At 55.3% G+C, this 9,435-nt stretch overlaps 1 long non-coding RNA gene across 3 annotated transcripts; it reads left to right on the top strand.

The window, feature by feature from the left end:
- Window positions 1-27: 27 nt before the first annotated feature.
- LOC138688884 (uncharacterized) lies at window positions 28-9,116 on the top strand. 3 transcript variants are annotated; one of them, XR_011327677.1, is made up of 6 exons: window positions 824-1,856; window positions 4,089-4,437; window positions 4,768-4,826; window positions 5,286-5,358; window positions 7,343-7,516; window positions 8,903-9,116. It is a non-coding gene; the product is annotated as an uncharacterized lncRNA (long non-coding RNA). The 3 variants fall into 3 exon arrangements; XR_011327679.1 differs by lacking the exons at window positions 5,286-5,358; window positions 7,343-7,516; window positions 8,903-9,116 and adding an exon at window positions 28-51 and having other exon boundaries at window positions 1,325-1,856; window positions 4,768-4,896; XR_011327678.1 differs by lacking the exons at window positions 5,286-5,358; window positions 7,343-7,516; window positions 8,903-9,116 and adding an exon at window positions 750-814 and having other exon boundaries at window positions 1,325-1,856; window positions 4,768-4,896.
- The last annotated feature ends 319 nt before the right edge of the window (window positions 9,117-9,435 follow it).

Here is a 9,435-nt window from a genome sequence, read left to right as displayed (position 1 = left end):
GCTGGTGGGAGTCCAGGCAGGAGCGGAGCTGCGGCTGCCCCTCGGGAGAAGGTGAGCGGGGCCAGGCGCCCCTCGGACCGTGAATCTTCCTAGGCGGGGGCCGCCTGTGCCGAGGCCGGGGGGGGGGGGGGGGCCTGGGGGCTCACAGGGGGGCTGGGAGCACCGGGCCCCGCGGCGGGGCTGCGCAATCGCACGGTGGGTCCCGGGGAAAGCCCCGAGGAGGATGGCGGGGTCTGTGTCGGACGCACGGAGCGGCAGCGGGGCCGTGCCGTGCCGGAGCGGCGGCGGCGGCGGGCGCTGCCCGGAGCCGGCGGCGGGGACTGTTCGGAGCCGGGCGGCGGGAGCGCGCCGGAGCGGCCCAGAGCGGCGCTGGGGGCTCGGCGGGGATTGCGGCTGCGCCGGCGTGGGGGTGGGTGAAAAGGGAAACGGTGTCCCCGCAGGGTCAGGCAGCAGGGCAGGCTGCCTCCCGGGGCATGCCGGGAGCTGTAGTTTTCGCGGACCCGGCGGCCGGGCAGCAGCGTGGCTCTCGGGCGGGGCGTAGTCCTGGCTGACGCCGCGGCCCCCGGAGTCCGACCAGGTCAGACGCAGGAGCGTTGCCGGTTTCGCGTGGTTTTCCGCGGGCTTCCCGCTGCGCTCGCTCCCCGACCAGCCGTGCGGACGCGCCTCCCGGGCGCATGCGCCGTCCTTCGCGTAGGCCAGCCCGGCGTTCGCGCGCCGGCTCCGGCCCCTCCGGCGCATGCGCGGTCCCTGGGAGCAGCGTGGTGGCGCGCAGGGCGGGGGTCTCAGCGGCAGCGGGCGAGCGCCGGGACCGCGGGTGAGGCGAGCGATCCCCTCCGGCGGGGTCGGTGGCGGGGGGTGCCTCCTGCCCGCTGGCTGCCCGGGGCTGGCGGGACGGGAAGCTGCGAAGCGGCCGCCGCGGCAGGCTCCCGGTCCGCCGGAGGCGAGCCGGGCCAGGGCAGCGCCCGGCAGTTCCCCGAGAGCCGATAGAAGGGAAGAGGGGACGGAGGCGGGCACCCCCCAGGCGCGGCCAGCGGGCGCCTCCCCGAGTCGCCGGAGCTCCACCGGCGCCTTCACCCGGCCCCGCTCGGCCCGTGCGGCTGCCCCCAGCTCCAGCCCCTCCCCTGAAGCCTGTGCTGTAGCCGCAGGCAGCCCCCGAGCCCTGTCGTGAGGGCGGCAAGCTGGCCCTCCGATGTTCTCGAGTCTCCCTGAACGTGGGCGCCGTTAGCAGCGGCGCGGGGAACGAGCGGCGTCTGCGGAAGGAGGGGCTCCGGCCAGGGTCGAGCTACGGTAATAACGGTCACTGCTGCCTCTTTCCCTCTCCCAGAGGCCACGCTGTGAGTGCGGTTGTCCGTTCGTCCCCCGGGGATGTCGTTGACTGCAGCAGCCTCAGGCTTGCGTGGGCCGTCTCTGCCTGGCCTCCCTCTCCTCGCGGCACGGGAGCACAGAGGGACAGGCGGAGCGCTTACTGGCTGTGGACGGGAGCTGCTGAAGCTGGAGAGGCCACAGAAAGGTAAAGAAGAAGAAACGGAAGGCCATCTGGCTGGCAGCTGCCTCCCGCTGCAGGCAAGAGAGAACCTGCCTCTCTGGGTGTGGGAGGATCCTGCCTCGTAGTCCACAGCAGGTCAGACCGCCAGGGTCTGTATGCATGACCAGCAGTGCGGTACGGCCACATAGTGAGCGAGCGAGGCTACGTGTCTAGGAGGCCTCATCTTGTAAGAGCTGCAAGATGCTCGTGTGTTCCGTTATGTGGAGGACAGCCAAGCAACTGGAGTTACAGAAGAGGAAAGGAGGAGAGAAGGAGAAAGAAGCGTCTGAGCTGGCAAGGTCTCCTGGCAGCTCCAAGAGCGAGAGCTGTGGTGAGTCCTGGGCCCTCGGGGCCCTGTCGCTCCTCTTGTGTGTCCTGGTCGCTCCCTCCCCCTTTCCTGGCCCCCTTGCGTTCTCATGCTGCTGTGATATTTGGGGTTTTTTTTATTATTTTGCTTACCTGTACCTCTCCTCTTCTGCCTGTTCTCTTGTCCTGCTCCCTCTTCCTCTCCTCCTTTCTCTCTCTTGTTCAACTGCCCCCTTTTCTTTTTCTCTTTGTGTTCTTGTCCTGCTCCCTCTCCCCCCCCCCCCCGCCCCCTGTCTTTATCCTGCAGCCAGTTGCTGTTTTTTCCTTTTCCATCTCCTTGTCCTGATCTGCATCCGCCTCTTCCCCACCTACTGATTTCTCTGGCCTGTTCCCTGGCGTTCTTTTCCTCTCTGTGCCTATATGTGCTGCTCTGTGTCCCTGCCTTCCTATCTCTCTTCTTCCTACTTTCTTTTTCTCTCTCTTTCCCTTTGTCTTGCTCGCTGTTGCTGTTTATTTTTGTCATTCTGGATCTCGCTGTCCCCATCCTCCTTCCTGTTCATCTCTTACTCTCTGTGACCCTTTGTGCTGCTTCCTGCCCCTTTTTATTCACCCTCCCTCTCTCTGCAGGGCTCCTGATATCTCTCTTTCTAAATTCCCCAACCCCCTGTGCTTCTCACGGTCTCTTTCTCTCTCTCTCATTGTCATTGTTCTTGTCTGTCGCTCTGTCTTGCTTCCTGTCCCATCGTTTCTTGCTGTATCCCTTTGTCCCACTCCCTGCTCGTATTCGTATTCCTCTCTGTCCTGAGGATCGTCCCAGTTTTTTATCTCCATCCTGCCGCTGTCCTGATTTTTCCTTCTCTGCCGTGTTCCCTGTCCCTCTTTCTGTCTCTGTCCCTGCTGCTTATTTCTCCATCTCTGTCCAGACCCCTGTCCCTTCCCCCCCGCCCCGCCTTGCTGTTCCTCTGCCTTGCTTTCTTTCGCTACCTTTTCTGTCTGTCTTTCTCTGCCCCATTCCCTCTCCCGCCCTTTCTAACTGTGTCCGCCTGTCCAGCTAGCTGTCGCTTCTTTCTTTTTTCTGTTCCTCAGCACTTTTTTCTTTTTCTGTATCTCTCTCCCGCTGCCCATCGCAGTTGGTTTTTTCCCCTCCGATGCTGGCCTGCTCTTTGTCCCTTTTGTCCCTCTGTGTCCTTCCGTCATGCTCCCTGTGTCTATTTAATCCCTTCATCTCTGTCCTGCAGCCCGTCGCTATTTTTTTTCCCCTCTTCCGTCCCTTTGTCCTGCTCCCCGTCCTAGTCTCTCTTTCCGTTGGTTCTGCCTCCCGTCCTTTTTTCCTTTCTTGCTCCATCTCTCTGTCCTGCTCCCTATCCCTCCCGTGCTCTCTCTGTTTCTGTGTCCTTCTCCTTGCCTTTCCCCACGGTCTCTGTCTTGTACCCTCTTTGGTTTTCTTGGTTTTTTGGGTGGCTGGGCCCGGCTACCCGCGGGGGTGCTTCGGCTGGGGGGTTTGGGGTGGGGGCCTGGCCGTGCCGGTGATGATGGGGAAATAAAGCCTGAAACGGCAATCGTGAAGCGACGCCCTGCCTGTGCTGGGGCTGCCCCGCAGAGGCGTGGGGCCGGGCCCTCCGCAGGTCCCGAGCACTCCCCGAAACTACGCGTGGGGCCCCGGGGGTGCAGGGCTGTGGGGTGGCTACGCTCAGCGTCGCCCGTGGGCACTGCAGGGTCAGAAATGGAGAACAAGTTTTCTGTTCCTGGGGCTTGACAACAGGCTCGCGTGGCTGATGTGGGGGCTCGGAAACAGACTGAGCTGCGCGGCTTTGGGCCCAGAAACAGAGGTCCGGCCCTGTGTGTTTGGGCCTTGAGAACGGGCTCAGCAGCCGGGTTTTTTGGCTCCCAAATGGGCCCCGAGTCAGCTGGTGTGGGGGCCAAAAGCGGGAGCCGGCTTGGCTGGTTTTGCAGGCGGGTGGGAGGGTGTTGGGGGCTGCGGGGGGAAGCGGGGGCGGGCAGGGTGCCTGGACCCTCCTTGGAGATGGGGGTCTGGTTGTGTCGGGCGCCGAAGTTTGGGAGTCCGGCACGCAGCAGGCCGAACTCAACATCTGTGATGGTCTGTGGGGGGGGAAAGGCACTTTTCAGACCCCACGTGCCGTCTTTGAGTCCAGCTCTTCTTTCTGCGCTGCTCAGAATAGTTGTTAAGTAATTAATCGCGCAAACTAACGAATATTTATTCGGCATGTAACTCTGATGTTTAATCCCAATGCTCCAGTTTTGACAGCAGTTGATATACAACCTTATGGAAAGCCCAGACCGTTGCACGTAGCTGGAGCTTGTAAGGAGAAGCAGCTGAAATCAGCCGGAGCTTCAGTGCGGAGCTGGGGCTTCAACGAGCCAGAACTGTAGCAAGCGGGAGCTGGAACGAGGCGGGGTGTCCGCTGTCTGGAGCGTGCATTAGCCAGAGGCAAAAGTACCTGCGGCTGTAAGGAGCAGGAGGCGCGGTTAGCTGGAGCGTCTTTTCGCTGGAGCGTCCGTCAGCCGGACTGCGCTCCCAGCACGGCGGAAGAGCGGCCAGGCGCAGGCAGGGCTGTCCGCAGCAAGCAGCTCCGAGCAGCAGGGAGGTGAGTTGTCCTTCTGCCAGCGGGGAGCCCGGCCTCTTCCCTCGGGCATGCAATCCACGCCGCGCTCCTCTCTCTGCGTGGAGGGTCTCTCCCGGTCCATTCCCGCGGGCAGAAGCGAGGTGGGGGTCCCCCGTCTCTCCTGGGGCAGCCCCCCCTGCGAGGGGGCGCGGGCGAGGTGTCGTCGTCCCCTCGGTACCGGGCAAAGGGGAGAGAAACCGGCCGGCGGGAGCTCCTGGGGTGCAGAGCCCTTCCGGCAGAATCCTCCCCTGTCTTTTCACCGTTGGCTGGGTGTGACAAGCAGGTTCATTTCTTTGTCGCCTCTTCTCCCAGTGTCACCTTCTGCGTCACATGAAGAAAATCCTGCGTGGTCAATTCTGCTTGCTGCTCAGGTAATCGCACGTATCGGGCTGGGGGAGCGGAGAGAAACACTTGCGAGTTCGAGGGCACTACAGATGCTCCACGTTAAATCCACAGAGAAGGCAAATTTGCTGCTAGTGCAGAAAAGGTGATGGAAAAATTGCTGTTAACAGATCGTGCCCTGTTCCTGAACTGGCCCCTTGATGTGTTTTTGTTTCAGGGGAAAGAATGACATTTCCTGTCTGGTAAATTCAGAGCTTCTTCAGGGTCGAGTGTTTCTCTTCTCTCTGTTCATACTGATTTTATGGGCAAGTTGGAAATAGCCTTTTACTTTTTTATGTATAACTGAATTTTTAGGAACATGTGGTGTCCCTGTAGTTCATTTTTGAGCACCTAGATGCCAGTAGAAATGTAATGAGTGAAACATGATGGGAACTGGTGCTTAAACTTGATTTTTATTTGGTGGTTTTTTTTTTTCCTTCCCCATTAAGAGTGTAGATGGCATGTTGTCCCGTGGCACAATCCCCATTCCGTTCAGCGGAGTCTTCAGTCTAGGACTTTTAAGTGAAAAAGTCTGTCCTTCCAAAAAAGGACTAGTCATTCCTAGGACCGAGGCATAGACTTGGAGAGTCGCTTAAGTACGTGATCGGAATTAAAGCCAACTTTCAGTTGATGTTGCTGCTGTTGGTCTTTGCTTTCATTGATTTCTCCACCACTCCCTCGTGGTTGGGAGCTCTGAATCGTAATGTTTTTCAGTCTCTAACGCATTTCCACCCCCAACCCCCCAAAAAAAGGAGAGGCAGTGTCTAAAAGTTAATTAGTTTCCTCACAAATGCGTGAGTAAATAAAATTTGAGTTATGATGATTAAAACCATATAAATGACACCAGTCTTGCAGATCTGGACTATTTCTGAATAGGCATTCGTCACACGCAGAAGTCGTCAGGGTACGGATTACCTGCGCTTCATGCTCTGACAAGACAAAATGCTGAGGCAGGGATGAGCTCTGAAAGAAAAAAAAAAAAAAAAAAGAAAAAGAAGGCTACAGGGTCACGGTTTTGTTTTGTTGTTGTTTGTTTTTAGAGAGTGCAATATTGACTGGTGCCAGCCTGCAGAGCTCTTCTGCTGCCTGACCTCTCCTTCTCTTTCATGGCTGTAATTGTTGTTTGGATAATTGTAGAAGAGCAGTTAAGTTACTTGCCTCTGTGAATGTGCTGGTAATACCAGGAAGGCAAATGCTTGAACCAGTAGTGAATAACTTGGCGACGAGTAGAATTTCTGAAGGAAGAACAGCAGCAGCAACAGGAAGCAAATAGCAAGTGACCAAAAACTTGCGTGTGTCAAACGCATCAAAGCTTTCTTGCCAAACGTTGTTTGGCAATATGTTCCAAATGGCTTTTTTTTGGTAAACGTAAATTTTCAGGAAGTTCAGGGTTATGTGTGGCAAAACGTGTCCCTCTGCGTACGCGTCCTGCTACGTAAATAGCATGGGTCAGTGGCAAGTCCAGTGGCAGGGCTGCTGTTCCCTACTCTCGACATTGCCGTACTAGTGTTGCGGTATTTAGACCTTCACGGTCGGGCCGAGGAATGGAAGGAGAATGCCCGTTTTCTGTAAGGGCTCAGAATGCCGACCCTTTTCTCTGCCTGCCGCTCCCCTGTGCGTGAGATGAAAAATAAAACAGCTTCTCCCTTGTTCCTGGTCTAAATATTTCTGGAGCTGTTGCTGCTGTGGGTTTGCAATTGGTGTTACTGCGTTTTTGTAGCGTTCTAGCGATGGGTTGTTTCTGCTGTGGCGAAGCGTCAAGATACGGTTTTCGGTTTAAAGCATCAGAAACTACGTTCACCGAAACTGGTAGCTCGCGGCGTAGGGGAAACCGATCTGGCGCGTGCAGCTGTGCTCGCAGGGATGCTCGGCGGCTCCTCATCAAAACGGCAGGGTGCGTGGACATCCGTAGGGTTGCGCTCTGGGTCCGAGAGCGTTAACGTATTTTTGCTGTTGGAAGATGGAATGGAGCGTGTGCCTGTTAAATCTCAGGGCGGTCAAAAGCTAGGAGGGACCCTGAGCGGGTTTGGTGGCACAACTGCGGTTTTAAAAGATCTTGACCGTTTGGAGCAATGGCCTGGAAAAAATGATTCCTTTTTTGCAATGAGGCAGTTCACAAGGACAGATGTGTTGCTGTGCTCTCTAGCAAAAATACTCAACTTGGGACGTATAGGGTGATGAAGCCTTGGCTATACTAAGGCTTGAGAAAATGTATGTAGGTCTCTGTGTCTGTCACCTGCGTGTATCTAGGAAAGTGAGTTCTAGTGAAAGTAAAGTTGCCAATGAGTCAAAAAAGAAAGGCAAAAAAAAAAGGCACGGTGGTCTGAAAAATGCAAAAGCTCTAGTGGCCTGTGTCAACAACTGTACCGAAGATGACGCAAAAATACTTTTTCCTCCGCTCAGTCGTACTGTCTTCACAAACCTTCACAAAAAAAAGGCAGCTTTGGATTCCTGCCTAGCTTTGTGCTAATGTTTTTTTTTGTTTGTTTGTTTTTTCTTCTCTCAGGTGGATGTCAGCTGCCACCGTTTCGCCCTGGTTGCCCTTTCTTCTGCCGTGAAAGTACGAGACGGATGGGAAGATTCCATAGTGGTCTGCATTTGAAGAATATTTTTTATCTGAAGAATAAAATAAAGAGGATCCAGCCAGCAGCTGCAGACAAGAGATAGCCTGCCTCTCCAGGTGAGGATGGATCCTTCTTAGTGTAGTCCTCAGCAGATCCGATCACCAGTGTGCACGGCAGGGTCTGTATGCGTAACCAAAACCACAGTACAGTCATGTAGTGTGTTTGTGCATGTGAGGCCGTGTTTCTAGGAAGCCTCATATTGTAAGAGCTGTAAGGCACCAATCTATTCTCTTAGGTGGATGACAGTCAAGTGACTGCAGCTACAGAGGAGGAAGGGAGAGGGAGAGACAGACAGACATGTCTGAATTGTCAAATTCTCCCAGCAGCTCCAAGAGCGGGAGGTACAGTGAGTCCTGGAAACCCTGGGGCTGTGTCACCCCTCTTCTGCATCCCAGTCCCTCCCTGCCCCCACCTTCTCTTTCTCTCACTGCTTTAATTTTTTTGTTTTTTCTTCCTGTACCTCTGCCTGTCTTGTTCTCCAAGTCCCCCTCTTTCTCTGTTGTTCAGCCTCTCTGTTTTGTTTTTCTCTCTGCACTTCTGACCTGTCCCATCCCTCTTTTTTTATCCCCTGTCTCTGCCCTGCAGCCCATCACTACTTTGTCTTTCTCCATCTATCTGTCTGTCTTATGCCAATCTTGTTAATTCCTCCCTGTCTGCCCTTTAGCCCTTCATGATTCCTGCCGCTCTCACCTGTCTGCTGTGTCTCTATTTTTAAATTCCTTTCTCTGCCCTGTATTCTGGATACACTTTTACTTTCTTAGATTCTCTTGTTCCAGGTCCCTGTCCCTATGTTTTAACTCCTTCCCTCACTGTCCCATAGCCCATTTTTGTCTTTATTATTCTCTCTCTGTCTGGTTCCCTGTCCCTGTTCTTTATTTCCCCTCTCTCTCCCCTTTAGATCATCAGTGGTTTTGGTATTTCTCAGTCTCCTTGTTGTCAACCTCACTGTCCCCTTCTTTTTTAATTCTTCCTTCTGCCCTGTGGCTTATCACTAGTATTTGTTTTTCTCCATCTCTCTGTCTGGTACCCTCTCCCTTTTTATTAGTTCCTCCTCTCTGTCCTGTAGCCCATTGCTACCCCCCCCATCTCTCTCTGTCTCCCTTTCCCTACTTTTCAATCCCCACTCTCTGCCCTGTAGCCGATCACTGTTGTAGTGAGTTTGTGTGGCAAGCTGGGGCAGGGGAGTGGGCAGGGGCTGCAGGGGTGGGTTCTGTGAGAAGACACCAGGACTTGCCCCCATGTTGGGCAAAGCCAGTTCCAGCTCCAAGATGGAGCTGCTACTGGTCAAAGCTGAGCCAACCAGCAACGCTGGTAGCACCTCTGTGATATTTAAGAAGGGCTAAAAAAATGCTGTGCAGAAGCTGTCAGCCCTGCAGACACCAAGGTCAGTGAAGAAGGAAAAGGAGGAGGTGATCCAGGTCCTAAAGCAGATTCCCCTGCAGCCTGCAGTGAAGACCATGGTGACACAGGCTGTCCCCCTGCAGCCCATGGAGGTCCATGGCAGAGCAGATATGCACCCTGCAGCCCATGGGGGACCGCTCGCCAGAGCAGGCGGATTCACCCGAAGGAGGCTGTGACGCTGTGGAGAGGAGCCCACATTGGAGCAGGTTTTCTGGCAGGACTTGCGGCCCCATGGGAGTGACAACACACTGGAACAGAAGAAGAACACAAAGAAGGAAGGAGCAGCAGAGACAGCTTGTGATGAACTGACTGCAACCCCCTGCTCCCTCTCCCCCTGTGCTGCTCGGTAGGAGGAGGTAGAGAAGTCAGGAGTGAAGGTGAGCCCAGGAAAAAAAGAGAGGGGTGGGGGGAAGCTGTTGGTCAGATTTGTTCATATTTCTCATTATTGTACTCTGATTTTGACTGACAAATTATTTTCCCCAAGTTGAGTCTGTTTTGCCTGTGACAGTAATTGGTGAGTGATCTCTTTGTCCTTATCTTGACCCACAAGCTTTTTTTGTTGTATTTTCTACCC

The sequence above is a fragment of the Haliaeetus albicilla genome, chromosome 14 (assembly GCF_947461875.1).
Source record: "Haliaeetus albicilla chromosome 14, bHalAlb1.1, whole genome shotgun sequence".
Classification (NCBI taxonomy): domain Eukaryota; kingdom Metazoa; phylum Chordata; class Aves; order Accipitriformes; family Accipitridae; genus Haliaeetus; species Haliaeetus albicilla.
The sequence above is the reverse complement of the archived record's forward strand: the minus strand, read 5'-3'. Positions and strand labels throughout refer to the sequence as shown.